Below are 23,469 nucleotides of genomic sequence, written 5' to 3'. Positions count from 1 at the left end.
AGATACTTCCAAGCGATGCTACTCTGCATTTATCTTACATTACAATATTTTAACATACAACACAACATCATCTACTTTCTTTTTCTCCCTGAAATCCCACAACAACCAATATATAAAATGCCTCTTATCAAAACAATTTTGGTACTAATGGATTTAAAAGCTTTACCTATCTCTTGACTCTTAAACCACAAGATTTCTCAAAGTAAAACCTGCTTGCAAAAAATAGTGGAAGGCACATCTGTTATTTATTTTCTTAAGAGTAAGTGATCTTCAGTATGAGGAAATATATATTTCTGAACAGCTGTTGAAATGTTAAGGCAGCTTCAGCTTCTATGAGAGAGCCAACTGAAACTTTAGATATACTGACAATGTGTTCTAAAACTACTTCTTTTGTCATTATATAGCAAAACAGGAAATCTTAGAAAATAGTCAACTCCAGATTGACTAAATATTCACTCCTTTTGACCTAGAACATGTTCATTTCTGTAAAAGACTACTTTATCATAAATTAAGTGAACTTTAAGTCAAAAGGTAAAAGAAATCTATTTTTTTGCAAAGTATTTCCATTTTAGGACAGGAAGCGAGTTTTCTGGCAAACAAACACCAGCCTACGTCTACATTCAAGTGGAGCGTGGCCCAGTAGGAACAGATTGTGGAGCAACACAGCTGGAATGGAGGAGTTATGGTCAAGTTGTACACACTTTGGGAGATGAATGTAACATCTATTAGTACCAGCACAGCACAATCTCCTTGAGTATATTTATTTTTAGCTTAAACTGAAAGAAATACACTTTGTACACTCCAAGACTGCTCTGCAATAGGAACCAAAGTGCAGTAAATGGGGATGACTGGGAAATTAATTGATTCAAACAGAAACACCATTGTTTCTTATCTTGCCTGCTAACTTCAAATCAAGTTGGTACAGATGCGTACAGACCAATAAGTCAGAGGATTACATTCAAGGAGAAATTATTAATTCACATTTTAAGAATTGCTCCTTTGACCTTGTTCAGGTTACCTGTCAAACTGTTAAGCAGAACCTTCCCCCTCCTACATCTTCCCCAACCACATACAACAACTATTTCTTTCTTCCCAAAGAGCACATGCTATAGCAACACCTTATCTAGATTTGCTAGATGATATCCCTGGAGTTAGCAACCTCATCCTTGGCCGCAGTACTTCAGTCCACACACCTGCTTCCCTACCCCAGTTTTGCTGTATCCTTCATGGCTGCCTTTATTTCCTGACAAACAGCTGAATTCCTAAAGGAATCATCCCAAGAATATATTTTTTTCAAATGCTGGCATTTATAAAGATTCAAAAAATTGTATTCTTTTGCCTCTAAAAAAGGTATATTTGACAAAAGCATATTTGTGTAGCAGGCCTTATAATTCACAATGTTATCCTCACGAGCTTTGCTGGAAATTCCTGTAGGTAACTTTAACTCAGATTTTGCCAGTGTCAGTTTTGACCTCCATCCAGACAAATCTCTTCTCTTCTGGACAAATCTGTGAGGGTAATAAACAGACCTTGCAAACCCCAGTTTTAATCCTAACCTTAGTGCTGTTGACCCATTTCTTGGAGTCCAGCAGACCAAATCTGTTGGGTAAAGCCACATTTACAACACTTTTACACTTGGGTGGCTGTCCTGCTCACTCACTGGATTTTACTGCTCCTGAAACAGCAAAAATGGAGCATAAAGCATTTCTGAACTACAGCTATCTTACTTTACAGTCTGGTTTGTTTAAAATACCAAGAAGTATTAATAGACTGGTCTAAACAGAGGTGAAGACACATGTCTCATTTTGTCCCTTCAGTTATGAAAGTGATAACACGCAGCAGAGGAGTGGAGTAGAGAACGGGATGTGGTAACATCCAAAACTGCCTCTGCTAAATGAGTCAGTCCTCGAGAAAAGGCTGAGGTTGGGTCCAGATCTGAAATGTAAAAGTAACTGTAGCCATAACTAAAAAAAAAAACAAAACCACATACACTTATTTGATGTCCCCACTAGACAGAGATATGTCAGTCTACTCTATGGGCCCACATTCAAATTGGAAAAACTACATTAATGTTTAATAATCAGAATTAAAGTTGAGCTGCCAAGGATTGCGTTGGCTTCCCAACTGATTGCGACTAGTGGTGTGTCTAGACAGGATGGGTAGGCTAAGATTACGATATTGCCCCTGGGTTGTGGCAACACTGGTAGGCGCCACTAGCTTAGAAGTGACAACTATGGTTCAAGTTCAAGGCAGCAAGTTTTGGTAAGTCAGCAGACCACCTAGGGCTGGCAAAAGTAACCAGGCAAATTTTAAGGCCGTGTTTGGTTTTGGGGTCCCCAGCAGGTGTCAGCAAGCTAGGAACAGCTTTTGTTTCAGAAGATGTTTTAGGGTATGTTTAGGATGCATGCTGCCAGGGATCACACAGGACAGGTATTGGTACCTTAGAAATACACTAAACCATAAGCTGCAAAACAGCTACTACAGGTGTTGTACTTATTTACCACATTTCCAAAACTTAAGGCTTCAAATGGGACAGATTCACACATTTCCCGTCGTATGAGTTGATAGTAGCAGCGTCAACAGCTAAGCAAGGTATATGACAAGGCTCTGGACTTCAATGAATGGAGAGAAATTGGCTTCAAACATTTATAAGGATACTGAAGAAACACATTATTTAAATTCTAGACCAGAATCTTTCCAGTCTGTCTGAACACATTTTGTATTTAAATTCAAGTAAAAGGTAAAAATGTGATTTGGTAATAAAAGTTGGATAGCCTGAGTGGGGCTGCAAACATCAGGTCACAGCAGATTCCTGAAACACACTTGGTGTGCTACCGTGACCACTCACCTTGCAGTCTAGGTAATGGTGGCACTGTAAATTCTGAGTCCTAGCCAGTGTGAGCAAGCTTTGCTAAGAAATTAGCAATATTCTACTATTAGAGCTGAACTCCAAACGGCTGTGACTGGCTCCCATCCTTTTCCAATTAACACTTGTTGACAAAGGCAGAAGGGTTGCTCACTTTCAGTTGTGGAGGATCAGGCTGTTTGGTGCCTTGAGGTCAGACCCATCTGCAGTCAGTGTTTGCATCCGTGGAGACTCTGGCTCGCAGCAGAATTTTCCATTATCCAGCACTGGTCTCAGCACTGGTCTTCGTACAAATCATGTGCTTCCAGGATGGGATCTTCCAGAAGGGTGAAATCAGCAGAATCAGACCACTGGAATAAGCCTCAGCCTGTAGGAGAAGGATGCTGTAAGACTCTTCCCAACTGACAGTCTCTTACCTACTCTGTTGTTGTCAGTTGCTATACACTTGAGGTATTTATTGTATTTTCCTGCTATTCAAAGTATCTTTAAATAATTGGATTGTTCATTTTTTAGCTATTAAAAAGCATATGTGTCTTTTGGGGCAATCCTGTCTCAGAGATATTGTTCACAGTAAGTGTGGAATTGTGAGTGTGGCTTCAAAAAAAGAACCGTCTCGTCATACAGGAAAGCATGACGAGATGCTTTCTACCCTACTCAAGCGAGACCCATTGATTTCAATATTTTTTAGTCTCAGAGTTGTTCATTCAACTTGTGACTAGTATTGAATCATTCTGTGGTTTGAGGTTTGGGGGAATTTTGAAGAAAGGAAATGTGCACTGTGACCAAAGCTATTCAGCAAATTTGATCCAAATTTATGAATATTTTCCATCAACCTGAACCAGCAAACTGTGCTGAGCACTGAAAGAGCAGCAATGAGAAATAAAAAATTAGTAACACAGTTCTCTCACCAAGCAACAGCTCTTCTGAGCTAAGACAAGTATACCACGCTGGTACATGACAGTATTATTTTTTCAACATATTAGGCTGAGAGTAACTAAGGTCTGAGAGTAGGTTTCTCTCTCAAGTTAAATTAAGTGTTCAGTAATGAAAGCCCTTGGAGATTATACACCAGGAAAGGTCATGACACAATACAATGCACACTTCCACGGTGCAGTAACATAGAACCTTTCACCTAGAAATGCTCTTCAACAGGAAACACAGAGGATTTTTTACTGTGTTTTGTATAGGAATATCGCATCAGTAACTTGGAGCATATCAAATAATTGCCTATATTACTTCCTTTTTAACGGAAATTCTATCAGTCTTAATGCATAATTTGGGTAGTTGCAAGACTGCTAATCTTTTGCCACTTAGAAGATTTTTTTTTTCCACTTGAAAAAGAGGTAAAATATTACCAGTATCTCCTGAAGCAACCACAGCAAGCTTGTACAAAAATATTCTTAAAACCAAATATAAAGTCTTCCGTGGGGGTGGTTCACCACTTCCTTTGGCTGCCATGCAGGAACTCATTTAGCAGAGAAGATAAAAACAAGAGCTGAGTGCAGAATAATCAGACACTGGAGATGACTCTGGATCAGGATTTCTTGACATCGTGTACTGGAGAATGACACTGTCAGTTGTTTGTGATGCATACGCAAAATGCCCCACATTTGTCATTGCTAATTGTGGATTATTTATTTCTCTGCAGTGTAATTTTTGTTTTATGATGTGCAATGACGATTTAGTTTCAATTTAAGACTTGTACAATTTTTAATAGAAACCCCCCCGAACGGGAGTAAATCCCATAAATCTTTGTCTTATCTGCAAGAGGCACATTTACAATGATTATTTCTCCAAAAAACCCTTTATAAGTATTTGCATCACACCCAAACAAAACATCAGAACTTAAATACTAAGCATTAATGTCTTTAGTATATTTTTTGTTCTTTTCATATTGCTGAATATCGTCTTAATGCTAAAAGTATAATTGAGGACCACAGATGAAGAACCATTCAAACGGTATTCCTTTTCAGGCAAAAAACAAAACTTAAGGTTTATCTTGAATGCAGCCTATGGTTGTAGAGTTTTCAATCCAGACACTCAACTAAAATGAAAACCAGCTGGTTCTCTTAACAATAATACACTCAAATCCTACTGAACGCCATAAAAAAGGGTGGAATAAATACCCTCTGGAGAAGAAAAAATAATTCTGGCCGTACAGGTATGGAAGACTGGAGAAATGAGTGTGCTACTGTAAAGGTCTGAATCCTGTTGAAAGGACAAACCACAAACCAAAGCCTCCAGCTCAGCAAACAGGTTGTGCTCCACTGTTTCACTGTAGCTTCTCTGACTCCACTGGAGATAAGGTGGAGCTAAGATCAGATAAAATTTACATGGAAAAAGAGTCCCCTGCAGCTGGAGAAAGTGAATTACTAGCTGCTTCCTCTAGGCCACAGTTCTGCTGTGAAGTTAGAGGATTACAGACATTGTACTAACCATTAACTCGCTCTAATCCAAGAGCTATCTGCATGCTCCACGAAGACATATGACAGTAGTAGGTCCTGTCCATGCTAAATGTGAGTGGCTGGGGAAGGAGTTGCGGTAAATTAATGACTGTCCTTAACTTGACTTCACTTGGCTCTGTCAAGCAGCAGCTCAAACACAGAAAACTATCTGTCATTGCATTATTATACTATACAAATGGCCCAGGCTACTGCACTAAATGCAATGATGCTTCCACAGGGAAGCCATGGGGAAGCAGTGGGAAGTTCTTTTGAAGCCAGTTTATCCTGAAGACGTATTGAAAGGTCACCTGTAATGGCAAAAGCCTTGGAGCCAAAGCCCCAGGAAAGAAAGGACAGCTTATTACCATTATTTCTACAGAGAATATTCAAAGTAAAGGGAATCAGATACCATTAGGTGTGAAGCTGGGAGAACTTTTGCTTCTGGGAGGTTTAGGGCAGAACCTAAGTGAGAACATTGCTTAGTGTAATTCTCAGCATACACTTTGAGGAGACATCTTCAAAGGCTTGAAAACAATTCCCCATTCAGGAATTTTAAGAGGTTTTTTTTTTTCTTGAAATGAGTTATATAATCTGAAGGACGGATATAAAGCTTTGGTCGGTAACGTATGCAAACCTTCAACACCATGCAGCGTTGATGTAAAATTACTCTCCATTCAAACTTAGAAATTATTTTTAATTAAAATATCGTAATTTACCATTCTGTGACCTTCTGTTGCCTTCATATATGTCCAAATGCACTTCATATACCCATCCACTGGGGAAAAAAAAAAAAAAAGAAAGAAAAAAGTTATTATTTCAGGTACATTTCCAGCGACTACAGTCTGCAGATAAACATTTAAGGGCAGCCCAAGTCTCCACCACAATCGTCCTAACAAATGATACGCCCACATCAGAATGGCTGGCTGTGAACCAAAACCAGACTTAGTTTAACAGGTTTTGAATCTTAATGTAAGAGCAGTTGTGCTTACTCCTTACATAAGTCTAAGACCGTCTGCCTCCGCATGCCTGCAAATTGTTATTGCCACCTGATATCTGTGTAGTAAACGTCCTTCCCCTCGAATATCATGTGTACAGCAGGTGTATTACAGTTGATAGTGGAATGCACTGTATCAGACACGTCAGGTTTGTATTCTTCTAAATCTGAACACTTTGAAGAAAGAAATTCCCAAAGCAGCTTCCAACAATCTGTTCTGAAACACAGGCAACTGAGCCACGAATATTGCAATGTCCCACTAGAGATTACATGATATTTAATAGAAATAAAAAGAGAACAACATTGACTTTTACCATCAAGGCCATGTAAAAGGCCACTCTGTAATAATTTCCACGTTTAAGGTCACTGGAAAAAAAGGAAGATGGCTGCAGGCTAGCTTTAAAACTGTTCCGCTCTACATGTTAGAAAGGACCATAGGATCACAGAACAGCCCGGGTTGGAAGGGACCTCAAAGGGTCACCTGGTCCAACCTTTCATGGGAAAGGGAGCCTAGATGAGATTATCCAGCACCTTCTCCAATCACACCTTGAAAACCTCCAGTGAAGGGGACTCTTCAGTCATTCCCCATACAACAGGTTCTCCAGCCCTTTGATACACCATAGCTTAGCTTGTATGCACCAAGAAGCACAGCAAAGGCAAGCTTAGCATGTTACCATAATCAGGGTGGATGAAGGAAGGACAGTTCTGCTAGCAATACAAATGTCATCACTGGATGCAAATGTAGGCATTAAGATGTCTGTCATCATAGATGTTCCATCAACTGAGATATAAATCTTTGAAAATTAAATGTAAGTAAACTGCCATCTTTCATTGCCCATAAAATTACTGAGACAAACTGTATGTACAGCTTTAAAGTTTTCGCTTTTCCCCTCAAAGTATGTTTCTGAACTCATTACCACATGTCTGTAGGAATTCTATTCAGTGTATGGATATTCACAGGCTGGAAATCTTCAGCGCAAATTTGTTGAGCAGTAACTTCTGCCAATGTAGGCACATGCTACCTACCGACTGGTAGAGGTTTCAGAACAGCACATGGTAAAACAAAGGAATGCATTGCAAAGCTGTGTGCAGAAGATAAAAAACTCACATCCCATTATTAAAAAACAGCAGATATTTGTGCAGTCCTTGCAGATTGCTTTGTTAATCCAGCTCTTATCATATGGGTGGATTCAATACTTACATTAGCATTGCTGTGTTCACATAACTTTGAAAGTAAGTCCTACCACACAGTTGAATTGTAATGCTCAGTCTAGCATCAGAAACCACGTTATTTCCACCTCTTATGTAAAGACCTCAACAGAACGAACTCTTTTTTTTTTCCGCATCCTGTGAGGGAATTAGAATTCAAATGTTTCCAAAAAGACTCAGTTGTCTATACTGAATTCAGATTTAAATTCTTCATCCCTCTTAAAGACAGCTTTGTCAGTTGGGAAAAGATAAGCTCTTTCTGCCCACATATTAAAAAAAACAAAATCTTTCTTCCTCAATGATTGCGACTTGTTGTAACAGCAAGAAGTGAGATTATGAATATTTACATATACATGTGAATGTATATAACTTGAAAATTCCATTTTATTTGCAATTTACCAGCAGACTAAACAGCTATGTTCTTATTGGGGTAACAAATATGGATATACAATGCTGTAACAATCTTTCATAGACGATAGCTTTGTCAGTTCTCAGAGCAAATAAAAAGCAGTTATAACTTCCCTTCTCTTAAAGGCCATATTGACTTCATCCTCAGTATCAGCAAAAAGTAGGATGACAAAAACAGAAGGAGAGAAAAATCTCATTTTTTTTCCTGAGGTTTTCACAGGGCTCCAGATAGATAGAAAAAAAAAAGGATGAGAAATACTACAAATTTAGAATATCCAACTCCTTCAAGCAAGGGAAACTGTAGGTTCAGATTTGAAAATCTACAGGTTGAATTAACAGTAACTAACAGTATCTGCCGTTTGAGCTGCACTGTTATGTGGTAATTTGTTCAGATTATTCCACATTGGCATTTCCTTTTCCTGACCTAAAAATATGTTCAACATCAACTCTTGTATTCAAATGGATTTTTCCCATTAGTATCCTATATGCTTATTTTTCCTCCAACATTTGTGCCACTGGGAAAAGCAAACCCATTTTAGAAAACAGATATTTTCAGAATTTTCTTATGAGACCTATCTATATTAAACTAGTGCTGATATATGAAACACCACATTGTACCTAAGGGATTTGAAGTGGCTTTCAGATCTTACAACTTACATTTTTATTTATTTTCTATCGCCTTAAACCCAATTCTTAAAATTTCTTACCTTCAGCACTCAAACATGCTTACCTTCCACTGAGTAGCCATAATACTGCTAGCTGGAATGAACATAAGTATACATAACATGACTAAAGCTGAATCAGATGGGTATTAACAAAAGCTTAAAAATTTAAGTTATAAATTGTCCCTAGGTCAGCAATCAGGATGTTGTCATAATATCCTCCAACTCTGACTTCAGCCACGTGCTGACCTTGCACAAAATTTAAATTTCATTACATCATAAAGCTATGATTTAACGTTACATTGAATAAATTAGACCTTAACCTACACTTATCTCTCCTCTGCTGTTTGTACTGTGCTTGGGTTCCATTTTCTTCAGAGCTGTTCTCTTTAAAAGAACGCATTGCTTCTAGCTCACCTTGCATCTATCCAAGACAAGTAATTTTGCAAGTATCCTGTTGCAAAATTAATGAATTTGCCTTTAAATTTATTTCCACTCCAACAATAATAAGAAAATTACTTCATATTTGAAGAAATATAGATTTGCTGAGAACATCTTCCAAAATGAAATATTGCTGGCAGTTGCCCAACACAAACTTGATTGAACTGTTTTGGTTATTAAAAAAAAAAAGATTAAATTTTTAAATTGCACATTGTTAAAAAAGGCATTGTATGGTTCTGCATAGGCTTTCCTCTTCTCCCTTCATCATAAGTGATTTTTCAGTTATTGGACTGGGTCTGGCTGGGGTGGAAATCACTACCTTCACAGCAGCCCGTACGGTGCTGTGTTTTGGACTTGTGGCTAAAAGAGCGTTGATAGCAGACCGGTGTTTTGAGCAGCGCTTGCACAGCACCCAGGCTTTCTCTGTTTCCCACTCCACCCCCACAGCAAGCAGACTGGGAGGGGACACAGCCAGGGCAGCCAACCCAAACTGACCAGCGGGATGCTCCCTGCCACGTGACGTCATGACAGCATTAAAAACTGAGCAAAGCGGGGTTTGGGGAGGGAGCCATTGCTTGGACAATGTCTGGGCATCAGTCTGGTTGTGGGAGGTGGTGAGTGATTGCCTTTGCACCACCTGGTTTGTCAGGCTTTTTTCATCTTATCTCCTTCACTTATTATTTTGACTCATGAGTTTTCTTGCTTTTGCTCTTCTTATTCTCCCCCCCATCCCACATGGGATCACAGAATCACAGAATGTTAGGGATTAGAAGGGACCTCGAAAGATCATCTAGTCCAATCCCCCTGCCGGAGCAGGATTGCCTAGACCATATCACACAGGAACGCGTCCAGGCGGGTTTTGAATGTCTCCAGAGAAGGAGACTCCACAACCTCTCTGGGCAGCCTGTTCCAGTGTTCGGTCACCCTCACCGTAAAGAAGTTTTTCCTCATATTTATATGGAACCTCCTGTGTTCCAGCTTGCACCCATTGCCCCTTGTCCTGTCAAGGGATGTCACTGAGAAGAGCCTGGCTCCATCCTCATGACACTTGCCCTTTACATATTTATAAACATTAATGAGGTCACCCCTCAGTCTCCTCTTCTCTAAGCTAAAGAGACCCAGCTCCCTCAGCCTCTCCTCATAAGGGAGATGTTCCACTCCCTTCATCATCTTTGTGGCTCTGCGCTGGACTCTCTCTAGCAGTTCCCTGTCCTTCTTCAACTGAGGGGCCCAGAACTGGACACAATATTCCAGATGCGGCCTCAGCAGGGCAGAGTAGAGGGGGAGGAGAACCTCTCTCGACCTGCTGACCACACCCCTTCTAATCCACCCCAGGATGCCATTGGCCTTCTTGGTCACAAGGGCACACTGCTGGCTCATGGTCATCCTGCTGTCCACTAGGACCCCCAGGTCCCTTTCCCCTACACTGCTCTCCAACAGGTCTGCCCCCAACTTGTACTGGTACATGGGGTTGTTCTTGCCCAGATGCAGGACTCTACACTTGCCCTTGTTATATTTCATTAAATTTCTCCCCGCCCAACTCTCCAGCCTGTCCAGGTCTCTCTGAATGGCTGCGCAGCCTTCCGGTGCGTCAGCCACTCCTCCCAGTTTTGTGTCATCAGCGAACTTGCTGACAGTGCACTCTATTCCCTCATCCAAGTCATTAATGAATATATTGAATAGAACCGGTCCCAGTATCGACCCTTGCGGGACTCCGCTAGACACAGGCCTCCAAGTGGACTCTGTCCCATTGACCACCACTCTCTGGCTTCTTTCCTTCAGCCAGTTCACAATCCACCTCACTACCCGATCATCCAGACCACACTTCCTCAGTTTAGCTGCGAGGATGCTGTGGGAGACCGTGTCAAACGCTTTACTGAAATCGAGATAGACCACATCCACAGCTTTACCATCATCTATCCACCAGCTTATGTCCTCATAAAAGGCTATCAAGTTAGTTAAGCATGACTTCCCCTTGGTGAAGCCATGTTGACTGCCCCTAATGATCCCCCTATCCTTGATGTGCCTAGAGACAGCACCAAGGACAAGTTGTTCCATCACCTTTCCGGGGATGGAGGTGAGGCTGACCGGTCTATAGTTACCCGGGTTCTCCTTCTTGCCCTTTTTGAAGACTGGAGTGACATTCGCTTTCCTCCAGTCCTCAGGCACCTCTCCTGTTCCCCACGACTTAGCAAAGATGATGGAGAGTGGCCTAGCAATGACTTCCGCCAGCTCCCTCAGCACCCGCGGGTGCATCCATCAGGGCCCATGGATTTATGGACGTCCAGATTGCTTAATTGGTCCCTGACCCAGCCCTCATCTACCAAGACAGATTCCTCCTCTATCCTGACTTCTTCTGGGGCCGCAGGGGTCCGGGGCTCCTCAGGACAGCCTCCAGCAGTATAGACAGAGGCAAAGAAGGCATTCAGTAACTCCGCCTTCTTTTTATCCTCTGTCTCCAGGGCCCCCACCTCATTCATCAGCGGGCCTACATTGCCTCTAGTGTTGGTTTTACCTGCAATGTATTTCAAGAAACCCTTTCTGTTGTCCTTGACCTCTCTTGCAAGGTTTAATTCCAAGGAGGCCTTAGCTTTCCTAGTTGCCTCCCTACATCCTCTGACAACAGACTTATATTCCTCCCAAGTGGCCAGCCCCTCCTTCCATGATCTGTACACCCTCTTCTTCCACTTGAGTTTGCCCAGCAGTTCCCTGTTTAACCATGCAGGTCTCCTGGTACCCTTCCTTGACTTCCTACCTGCTGGGTTGCTCTGATCTTGAGCTCGGACGCTCGGATGCAGCGAGCAAGCAGTTGTGTGGTGCTTAGCTGCTAGCCCCCCACACTGATTTAACACACAAGGCGTTTTAGCACTTCACATGAACTATTTTCTTTAGAGGTAATGACAAATTTAGTTTCCTGTACCATAAGAACAGACAGCAGGCATTGAAAACTGCAACAGATACTTGCATTTTTAGTTCAGTTCTGAGTGGGAGACATTAAAAAGTGTGCGTGGGATGGACTATTCCAATTGAAAGTTTCAAATCACTACATGTTGTAACAGCAAATTCCTCTAATGGGTGCCTCTGGGTACTTTCCAACTAAGCAGCGGCAACATAATGGCTACAGTGCAATAAACGACACTGACATTTTGCTTAGATAATGTTTGTGTTGGTTTTGCTAACTAATTTCTTTTTCACCTTCAATACAAAATTCTATCTGTGGTTACTGGAAAAGCTGCTGTAAAACAAAGGTCAATAGATTTTACTTGGGAAAGAAAGAATGCTTTGTAAGATGTCTGCATCTCTGAAAAGACTAATGACCGACCACAACGATCAGCTGGTTCTACTGAATCCCTTGAAGCAAACATTTTGTAGAGGAGAAGACACAGGGTTAACAGACATTTAGATCTACCAATTCATTATTTCACTGATTTGTTTTTCTTAATATTCTCATAACTATAGTATGAGGGAGAAATACAAAAGGAAGGAAGCTAAAGAAAGACAGAGCTGTTACACTGAAAAGTGTTAAAATGTGGGGGATAATGCCCATCAGTCAGCATCGTAGTTTTCCTATTAAGAATAACACCACATTAGCTGCAAGAACTAATTTTTAGCTGGGGGCTGTTTGGTAGCCTCAGGAATGCTTTCAGTGGCATCCCTAGAGGACAAGTGTCACATCAGAGAAACCTCTATCAGAGACAGATATTACCTGAGGTTAATAAACAAACACTTGAAGCCAAAGCCTCAGAGAAAACGATAGCCGAAATACTGAGGAAAGCAAAGACCGCCTAAAGAAAGAACACTTCACCTCAATAACTGCTAAATAACACTTAATCTCAACAGTGAAAAAAATGCCTAAAAGGTCAGCCACCATCTGAGGAGCTTGTGGAATTTTTTTTCCTAGAAGGTTACAGCAGGTAATTCCAGAGGTACGTGTCTTTGAAAGAAAAAAAAAACAAGATATGATAAATCTGTGACTGGTTTTGGCATAGCTGCACTCAGGCAGGGAATTTAAATGCCAAGAACTTACTCGCTGCCAGTCCTTGAAAACCAATGGTATTGTAAATCAACGTCAGGGTCTTGCCTCTACTCTCTGTCTCTTCCTCATATTGCTTCATTGAACAAGGTGGAAAAATGAAGACCGGCTGCACAGCTGACAGGAACTAAAGAATATACAGCCACATGAATGTCCACTACATTCCAACGCAAGCCTACATACATTGTTTTGAAGACAGAATCCAAATAACAGAAATGTGAGGAGCAATGAGAGCTGCGACTCCCAGTTAACTCCAGAAGCACTGCTGTAATAAGGCCAATGGGCAGCCTCTGCCACAGAAACAGCTGACCAACTGCCACAAAAACAAAGGTCAGGATCTAAACCAACTACCCCACAGTTCTTACCCAGACAAATCACTTAAAAAATTCAGAGTTTGGTTGACAAGCAGGTAGTAAATGATTGATAAACCAATTTTACAAGAATAGCATCACAGAAGAGAAAGAAGTTGAGTTTTTTTTCACAACCACTCTTCTAATAGAGCTAGTCTAGAAAATATTCCTAGTACTTCTACAGAGAACAAAAATAACACAAGGTTTACAGGATTAGCAGATAATTATGAATCAGAAGAGTTATAAGTAACACATGTATTAGGCTACTTTGTGGTTAACCCAGGCTGAAGAAGCAAAATGAGTTAAAGGCAATGCGTATATATGCTACAAATGTGCAAGTAACCAAAGTCAGACTCCCAATAAGTATAAAATAAAAAGAAGTAAAAAGAGCAGATCACAATTCTACATTGTAGAAGACACTAAAGAGGAGAGGTTGAAACTAACAGTATTACTAACAGTTACCTAAGGCTGCATGTCGTTCTTGAGGCAAACAGGAATGCTTTAATTTTAGAAGAAGATAAAACAAATCTGAAGAAAATAGACTGCATTCCCATGGGGATGTTGGCTTCTGCTTCTTGGCTTTAGCCCTCTTTCAAATGTAAGTACTTCTGCTATCTTTGCAGAAATAAATGGGGGAAGGACTTACGGGGAGAAGCTTTGCATTTATTACTGGTTTCTTTTCTAAATGCAAAGAGCTGACTGTACTGCACGCAGACAGCTCCTCGGTGAGTAGCCCAGACACGAGTTGATTCACCCTCACCCACAGGAATATTTTCTCATTTGCTGGAATATGACATTCTAATGTTGAGGCAAGCTTACAATCCCCAAAACATAAAGTCTTAAAGACAAGTGGTCTTATGAAATGAAGCTTTCACCAATCTTGTACAGAGTGTTAGTACTTGACACTGGCAATAAATCTATCTAGGTGGTAAGCTATCTCTTGCTAACATCTGAAGGCAAGATCCAAAGCCTGCAAAAGTCAATGAACAGTAATTTCAGCAGGATCTGCACCAGGCTCAGGAAGGCAACAGATGATATGTGAAGAAGACCCATACTGTTTCAACAAACATTATTTACAAGTCGTGTCAAAAACAGATTTAAATTCAACTAATCAGCTTAGATTATCGCAGAAAACATGTACCTTGAAACAAAATCTGAAACCCAGATCCTTGGTGGGAAGATGTATATAATACTGATGCCACTTTTGTGTGCTGACTAACCACTTCATTGGCCAAGTTTCACTTACACTAGTATTGCTTAGTGGTCTGCATTTCATTGCAGCTGTAAAATCCTAATTTGCACTTAGTTAAAAAAAAAAAAAAGTTGCTTTCCCTCTTTTCCTATCATCAAAACATCATGCCAATAGGCAGCTCAGTGCCTCTGGAAGAAAAGAAATACAGTTCATATTAGATCAAACAACAGATTTTATTTTTAACATCACTTCCATGTGGTCTTCAGGGAATGAGATAAAACACATTTGTCACTACATCAGTGAAAGGGCAGTTCTAACATGTAGCTCTATCAGATAAAACTCTGATTTCTACCAGCACGGTGAGTCTGAATGTGTCAAAAGTAACTACAAACTCTCTTACGAGATTTTGTAAAGCTGGTGCAAATGACACGTCAATGCTAATGGCTCACTATTAGGTACAGGCCCAAAACATTATCGTTAAAATGTATCAAAATCTGAGGAAAAAGTAGGGGTTTTTTAAAGTTACTAAGAAATAGCTAGCACCTCTTTACTAAAAACCACACAGTATCACCCAACTGAAACCCGCTCTCAAGTTTTAGATGCATTTCTTTCTCCATTTAACTGGATTTTGTTCCTTTACCATCAACTCTGTCTCCTCTGATAATACCCAGGAGGGGGATTCAAGTGTGGCAATCACTGTGGCCATACCCAGGTGTCAGGCGTCTTCTTCTCCCTTCTAATATAGAATCAGCCCACCCCAACCCTCACGTGAACGTGGGCAAACACCTAGGCATGCTGCCCCAGACCTTCAGCAAAAGCCAAACACATCTTCCTGTATTTGCCACAGAGTGCTGTGTTGTTACCGCATATCCGTGTGGGTGGCAAATAAGGCTACCAGCTGTCATCCTCCTGACCAGACAGCCAGATTTTACTGCTGTGGGCAGTGGAGCAGCAGCTGTTGTTGGGAGCCGCCATCCCCAGGCTTCGGCAGCCAGACTTACTGGTCACAATGGATAAATAATCCAAAGAGGACTTTCCAGGATGTTGCTATAAAATGAAAAACGTGCTGGGTGTTTAAACAAGAGAACGTAAACTAGGAAGATTATGGTGACATTGTATTTGTTGGTGGTGGCACTGGTATGGTGTCTGGTACGAAAAAAAAAGAAGAGACCTCAGAGAAAAGTCATGGGGCTAATTACAGGACTGCAATCTGCTTAATTTATCCAGGTGAGACTTTCATAATAATCTGCTAATCTGAACCAAAAGTTGGTAGGGGAGAGATCTTCCACACAGCACACAATGGTATAACAAGACTCCATGGCTGGAAATTGAAGGGAGAGCCACAGGAAAAAAAAAACACATATTTTTTTAACAGTGAGGACAGCCTAGCTGGAATTGTGGGGGACAGTAGGTGAGAATCACTTCACCGCCTTTTAGCTAGCCAGAAGTTGAATGTTTAGCTTAAATTAGGGTGGGTGCTCTCTATTGTCAACGGATATCCTCCAAAGGGTGACTCACTCCCTTATTTAGCTACAGCTAAGATGATTCCTACTCGATGTGTGCGTGTATACATACATTATATACACATACATAATATGTGCTGACAGACTCCTTATATTTGTGCCATTTTCAGCAAAAAGACTGCATTAATTTCTTTTTATTGCTTCTTCCTATTCATTATGGCACTAGCACAGAGATTTTCTGTGAATAACAGCAACCAGTTATAAGCATGACCATGTATTCATCTGAAAAGAGTTTGTTATGATCCACCCGTCTATCACTTATAAATTAAGAAGAATAATTCTGAGTAAATCAGGTGGTATTACACCAATGCAAGAACATATGATCAAATTCTTTTGGGAAGAAAATATCAGAAGACTGAAGCAATATGTGTGTGATGTCACTTTCCTTTATTTTGAGAATGAGGTAACTTTTCTAGACCATTCATGATGTCTTCTCTTCAAAACCAGATGATCCTCTTTTAGTTCCCACCTGAATAAACTTGTCTACTTGCATTTGTTCAAACCAATCCATTTCATTAATATTTGTTTCAACACACGAATCTATTTCACTAATAATAGAAAAATCTGTGTCCTTAGTATACTTCATTTTTATGCAGCACAGTTCTCGTGGTTTATGTTTCTCTGATGTCCTTTATGCAGCTGTTTCTATTTACATATTGTAAGTCACTGAGGCACAAATGTAAAGTGTATGCTGAAAGATTTAAAAATACATAATCAGTCTAAACCTTGTAAGGAGACACGTAGAATTATTTGCTTCACAGTGGCCAGAGTAACATTCCCATAAATTACCTGTGGTCAGTATCCAGGTTTTGTTCATCCCATATGCTACATCAGAATACCCACCTTTCACGCTTGCCTTACTTTTATAATTTTTGTACAGAAGTATGCTCTCTGAAGCAAAGATCAAATATTATCATCATATATATCTAGAAAATGTAAGACTACAAATACTAAAGTAATTGGACGAGAGATAAGAGAAGACTGTTACAAAGGAGAAAAAGATCAGCAATGATAAACAGAGTTTGATCGTAGTTGCCACATCCATGCCAAACAAAGAAGGATGCTATGCTTGCATAGCAAACAATTCTCCACAAGGATGAATCACCTTCAAATGATGAAGAAAGTGGCACTACTTTAATCTTGCACTGTGACAGAACTGAGGTCGATCTGCATCGTGTGAGATACTGCACAAGAACAGCAGGAGGGGCAGCGCCACTCAGAAGAAATTCAGCCCAAATAATCAAGAGATGGAAGGAGAATCAGAGCCCTGAAGAGTTCAGAGTCTCAGCAGATGAAGTGACAGAATGAAGGCCACAAAGAAGATAAGCAAGAACACACTCAGGTCTCCTCATCTACAGAGTTAATGTCTTTTTCTTGAGCACATGACTTCATTTGACTTCAAATAACAGTGCTGTATTGTATTCCTTTTACACTGATATCTACATAAAAGACAGCAAGAGGGGACGGAAGACATCAGAGAATTACACCTTTAGGTACAAAGCATTGCAGATGCTGTAAGAGCTGTGAAAAATCAGGCAAACAAAATACAGTGCAGCAGCTCCGATATTCCAGGGGAAAAAAATCTTTTTAGTCCTTTTTCTAGCAGAATCTCCTCAAATAAAACAGTATTTTTAAGCACAGAACTGTCCCAATCTTTATCTTCTTCCAGCCAATATGCTTAGTTATGAACATCCATGTCTCTCAGATCCACCTTGATCCTTACATAGCAATTAAAAGCTGGGTATTATTGAGCCTTGTATCTAATGGTCTGTGACAGGGTTAATTTATTACCTTGATTGTTAGGCTTAGATAAGAAAGCACACTTTTTTTTTTCCACATGACTGCACTTACTTTTTTTCCTGTACTCATTTTGAGTAGCTTTTTGAAGACCTAACAATGAAATGGACAAGTAGTAATAATAAGAACTGGGATCTATATCCTCGGTGCATTTTTAAATAATAACCTGCACTGCTAGCCTCTTTATGTGTGTCAGCCTTTCCAGAGCACTGCTATATCTGAACAAATACTATGTCTGTAAAAAGAAGAACAGTAAAAGCACCTGCTACTGTACTTTTCTCGTGTAGCCTGGGGACATATCTAATTACTGGTTTCAACTGTGGACCCAAAACACATGAACTATTGCCCAGGAGATGCTAATGATTACTGATGTCACCCACTATAAAAGCTTAAAAGTTTTAGTTAGTAAAATGTTTTTTGTTCCATGTGTCAAATCTGAACTGGAGCTTCAAATGAGCCGAGGGAAGTTGGTAAAGAGCTGAAGGCATCTGATGGAATCTGAGGTGGTTGCCCAGCTCACTAGGGTTTGAATAGAAGCAGCAAAACTTCCTTTTATCTGGGACAAAGAGAGAGATACCATCACTGAAGTACATGAGAAAAAAAGAGGAGGGTCCTGTCGTATTTGACACGACAGAAGGCCCTGGAATAACTAAATAGAAAAAGAGTAAAACTTATAGATTATTTAATACAAAGGAAAAGGGTAAACAACAACTTCATTTCTGCACAAGTGTCAGGAAGAACTTTATTTTCTTTGTTCTTCCTTTATCTTTTCTCTTCTCAGTTTCAGAAACACTGATTAAACTGAGATATAGTTCTTCAGCCTTTAAGCTCTAACTCATTAGTTGCACCAAAGAATCTCAGATCAAAGGATAATTAGTAAAAAAATAAATACAATCAAGTGCATGCTACTGTTACAAATCTTGACCTGACAGTGGCAAGAAGGGGAACAATTAAACAAATCGAAAGAAAAAAGTCTGCACAAGAAGTATTTTTTGTTTATTTGGCATATTTGTTCCCATTAATAAAGTAGCTTTGTACGGAAGGCTAAATATGGATGCCTTAACTTATATTGATAGAAAATCTCAGACTTTACATCGCACCAATCACTAATTTTTTGTTTAATAAAATGTAAAAATAATGTTCCTTTGGCTCAAAAAAAAGAAGTACTCTATTAATTTCAGGGAGTTACCGCAGCGATTAATTTTACCCAGTATAATTAAATTCTGTGCAAGTTATTTTTTTCTTGTCTCTGAATGCCACGCGAAGAGATTCAAATACACTTTCATTGTGCAGCAGCTGTATCAGCTCTTTGTCTGTGCTTTCACAGCTTCTTTTGATCTACTGTTTCTACATTTGAGGCGTGGAAGTAAAAGCACAAATGAAGAAGTAAACAGAGTGCAATGTTCATAAACGAGTCTCACTCATGAAAAAAGGAGCTGCTCTATTTAACTCTTCTGGATTGTTGCTGGGATCTGTTTTGGGGGACATACACCTCTGAAAATTGCTTGTAAGGGGTACAGTAGTATCTGTGGAGAAAGTGAGATGAGAAGCAGTGAATGCACCTCCATTTATTGATGAGGCTTTCCCCTGAATGGAGATATCATACCTTGTTTGTTTCACAATGAAATGATAACTTTGCTGTTTAACTCAGTGTACTACAGGGTCTGTTGCCTTCAGGAATCTTTTAAAAGACAGTTACTTCAGAAACCAAATGCTGCCTCCACTTTCCTTCTCCTTCCTTTCAATTCAGTTATCAAGGAGCAGATGCATGATCAGGTAGAATACTGATTTCTGTCTGCCAGAAAAAGCTTTTTTATACGTAAAACAAAAGTTACAAGATTACAGTAAAACTATTCCTAAGTATGAACGATGCACTTGAAAACCTCAGAAATCTGGAAAACTATTTTCGCATCTAAAAAACTGTATCAGTCCACCCTGACTCAAGTTTCTAGGTTTAGCTGCAGAATACCTGTCCTAAACCTGTAAGCTGAGTGCCTGTTCATGGGATGTGTACCTCAGTGACAGCTGAGTCTCTGCTCATACTTCTTATACCTGTAGGCTACAACATTTAAAATAATAATATAACTACCTGTGTTTTTATGCTTTCAAAAGTCACCTCTTGTAATGTTACCTTGCACAGAAACTATGGCAGTATAATTATATTTACAGGAACTCTGAAATAACAAAGAGAAAGAAAGCAACTTTAACACCTCTTGACTGGAAGATGGGCAAGCGTTTAAGTAAAAAACAAGATAAGGATCAGACGTTAAGCAGCTGAGGTAGGTAAGAAAGCATGAAACACTTTCATAGAAAAGGAAATTGTGTAACTAAATGGAAGGTTGGGCGGGAAGTTATGCAGAGAGAGGATTCAAAGACTCCACTGTTTGTTTGTTTAATTGTATTGGGCCTTTGATACAGAAAGACAGCTAAGACACTGAAAAAACGACAAGAAATGGGACACTGGAGGAAATGAAAAGAAGTTTGGTACTATCATTCCTGTAATTTCCAGTTTCTTTTACTATTATTTTTATTATTCTTATTAATAGTAGCAGTATTAGTAGTAAAGAAGTTTAACTAGTAGTGCTAGTCAAATCTGTTTAACCTGAAATTACCCTACCTGATTTACTCAACATGTTTATTGGCTTATTTAAGATTACTTTTACTACTGCTATAGACAACAGCCGCCCCCTGCCAAATCATTGGACAGGAATGACATAACTCCAGTAAGTCAGATAACAATACTAAGGGAAAAAAAAAAGAGAGCAAAAATCTACAATAGTTCATAAAATATCACACTTTGCTTCAAAATTTTATCTTCTTTTTCCCTGGAGACAGCAAGGGCATGAATCTGAAACAGAAAAAAAGGTTGGTGTAGATAACTCACGTGGTAAGCAAACCACAAAAAGAGTAATGTGATGGAAATCACATTCTGAGGCAGACTCTTAATGACTCAGATATTCTGAATTACTTTTCAAAAGGAAGTGGTTATTTCTGTATGGGGGGTAAAGGATATCAACTGTCACATGACACTTCACCACATTCGCACTCAAGGCTCTACTGAAGTCACCTATTATTGCCAAAAAAATGCACAAGGTACTTTACACATTTCTCAAAATTGCCATCGCAGGAGTTGGAGAACAGACCTGCAGTAAAGGTCCTAGGGACCTTGGTGGACTAGAAGTTGAACATCAGCCAGCAGCATGATCTTGCACCAAAAAGGTGAATGGTAGCCTGGGCTACATCACAAATACTGCAGCCAGAGGTTGAGGGAGGTGATCTTTCCCCTCTGCCCAGCACTAGTGCGGCCACACCTGGAGTTCTTTATCCGGTTCTGGGCTTCCCAATACAAGAAAGGCATGGATATACTGTGAAGGGCCACTAAGATGATTAAGAGACTGGAGTATCTCTCCTGAGGAAAGCTGAGAGCTGGGACTGTTCAGCCTGCAGGAGAGAAGGCTCGGAGGCAGATCTTATCAATGTATATAAATACCTGTAGGGAGGGTGCAAAGAGGATGGAGCCAGGCTCTTTTCAGCGGTGCCCAGTGACAGCGCCAGAGGCGATGGGCATAAAATGAAACACAGGAAGCCCTGACTGGGCACCAGGAAACACTTTTTCACTGTGGGGGTGATTGAGCACTGGCACAGGTTGCCCAGAGATTAATTGATGACTACTATTCATCTCTTCATATCACGTATGAAACATACAGCAAGAGAACAGTAAGGTTGTTAAAGTAAGCACTCAAGAGGCATCAAATGGCAGAATAAAGATTAACGGTCTAAATTTTTTTTTGGTGTGTATATATTATGAGGCTGGTTATTAAATACATCATACTGTTTCTTTCCTGCTCCTTCTAGGACTTTATGTATGAAAATTACATTGGAGTATTTTGCTCCAACTTGTAAAATATGCTGGTAAAATTTGGAACAAGGAAATGTTTTCAATGAACAATTATAAATACATAGCTCATAATACAAGAAATGGTAGAATTGGTGTTGTAAACAGAACAAACATAACCTCCTTAAATGCTATAGCACTTGTTCATTTTTTATTACCTTGTCAGCTTTTTCCCTGTCATCTTCCTGTCCCAAAATAGCCCAAGAGTGGGTTCTCTCTGTTTTCCACTAGAAGCATTAGGTTTTCCCTTGCATTTGGGAAATATACCAAGCTGGGTATATTTCACCCTCAGAATGGCTAGATTTGCTCTTCTGTGTAGGAACTGATATTTCAAACTGAATGTAAAATAAAACTCAAGGTTAACACACATACTTGGGAAAATAAATGTTATCCATATAATAAAGAACTGAAAGAGGGAAGAGAAGACACTTTTTTTCCCTTCCTTTTTGATTTTCCTTTAAAGACCAACAAGATAGATCAAACCAAACCTATGAAACACAAAGAGTGGAAAGAAAAATCACTACCTTGTTTGATTAGCAATCGAGTAGTTATTTCAAGAAGGACGTGTCTGAACAAACCTCTCCCTTGTCTATACTACTATATCTTATTGGACAAATGGAACAGTAAATAATGACAATGATCCAGTACTGTAGTAAACGTGAAGTATAAACAAATGGAAGTGTAAAAGCTACAGTCTTGCACCTGCAAATGTAAAACCTTTACAGTTATCTTTAAAACTGTGTGAATAACACCACATCTGAGCACAAGAAGGAGAGAAAACTTTTAGCATGCACTGAATACAAAGAACATTAATTCTCTCATCAGCGAGACACAGTGGCATTCTTCTGGAAGATAAGCATAACAAAAACATAAATTACTGTGGTTTTCAATGAAAAATCACACTTTTGTTCAATGGCATAGTAGCTGATAAATGAAGGCGATGTATAACATCATCCAGGCTTTGTGTTTTTACTGAGAATTACAAAGCTGATTTAAGAATGTTCCCAAAGAAAGGAATGAGCTAATACAGTAGCGTCAGTGACAGCTTCCTCTAGAACTATAGATGGACAGCGTGGGATGAGGTTCGGTCAGACAAATGTCAGCAGAAAAAAAAAATCTTAAAACAAATACCTTTACATGGGTCTCTGCCATTTTTCAGTATCAGCCAACCCATCTCCAAAACAAGAAACTTCATGTGCCTCACCCATTTTATTCCTGATTCAGTGTCTCTTGGCAAAGTTGTAACTGGGACAGAGGTAGGATCAAGCTAAGCAGATACCAGGACTTGAGTTTGTATTTTTGGACAGTGCTGAGCTGAACCATACAAGCAGAGGCAGATTGTTCAGAACTATCTCAGGTTTCTCAATGTGGCACCTCTGCTTTGCATGGGAGCTAGTTTCCTCAGCAGAGTTTCACTGCAGTAAAAGTACAAATACTTCACAGCCAATGGGGCAGATATATTGAAACCGATTCATAGCATAGCCAAGATCTAAAGAGAAACAGATACAGAATGTTCATCTTCTTTTGATGTAGTGCAATTTTCCCTGATTGACCATGCTTAAAAATACATTTCAGGTGTCTGTTGTAATATATATTAAATAATTTCAGCAACATTTATTCATTTAAAAATTACTCCTACTTTTCACATTGATTAA

The 23,469-nt window shown here is 39.7% G+C and overlaps 1 long non-coding RNA gene across 2 annotated transcripts in view; it reads right to left on the bottom strand.

Annotated features, from left to right (window-relative positions):
• Positions 1 to 23,469, bottom strand: part of LOC137676366 (uncharacterized) — a 55,451-nt gene that overhangs the window by 16,157 nt on the left and 15,825 nt on the right. Inside the window, exons 2-3 of one of the 2 annotated variants that reach the window (XR_011050073.1) lie at positions 6,027 to 6,085; positions 2,849 to 3,233 (exon numbers count right to left, since the gene is read on the bottom strand). This is a non-coding gene — a long non-coding RNA (uncharacterized lncRNA). Of the gene's footprint in view, positions 1 to 531; positions 3,234 to 6,026; positions 6,086 to 23,469 lie in introns of those variants that run through there. The other variant, XR_011050072.1, reaches the window with a different exon arrangement.

This window comes from Nyctibius grandis, chromosome Z (genome assembly GCF_013368605.1).
Source record: "Nyctibius grandis isolate bNycGra1 chromosome Z, bNycGra1.pri, whole genome shotgun sequence".
NCBI classification, from domain to species: domain Eukaryota; kingdom Metazoa; phylum Chordata; class Aves; order Nyctibiiformes; family Nyctibiidae; genus Nyctibius; species Nyctibius grandis.
The sequence above is the reverse complement of the archived record's forward strand: the minus strand, read 5'-3'. Positions and strand labels throughout refer to the sequence as shown.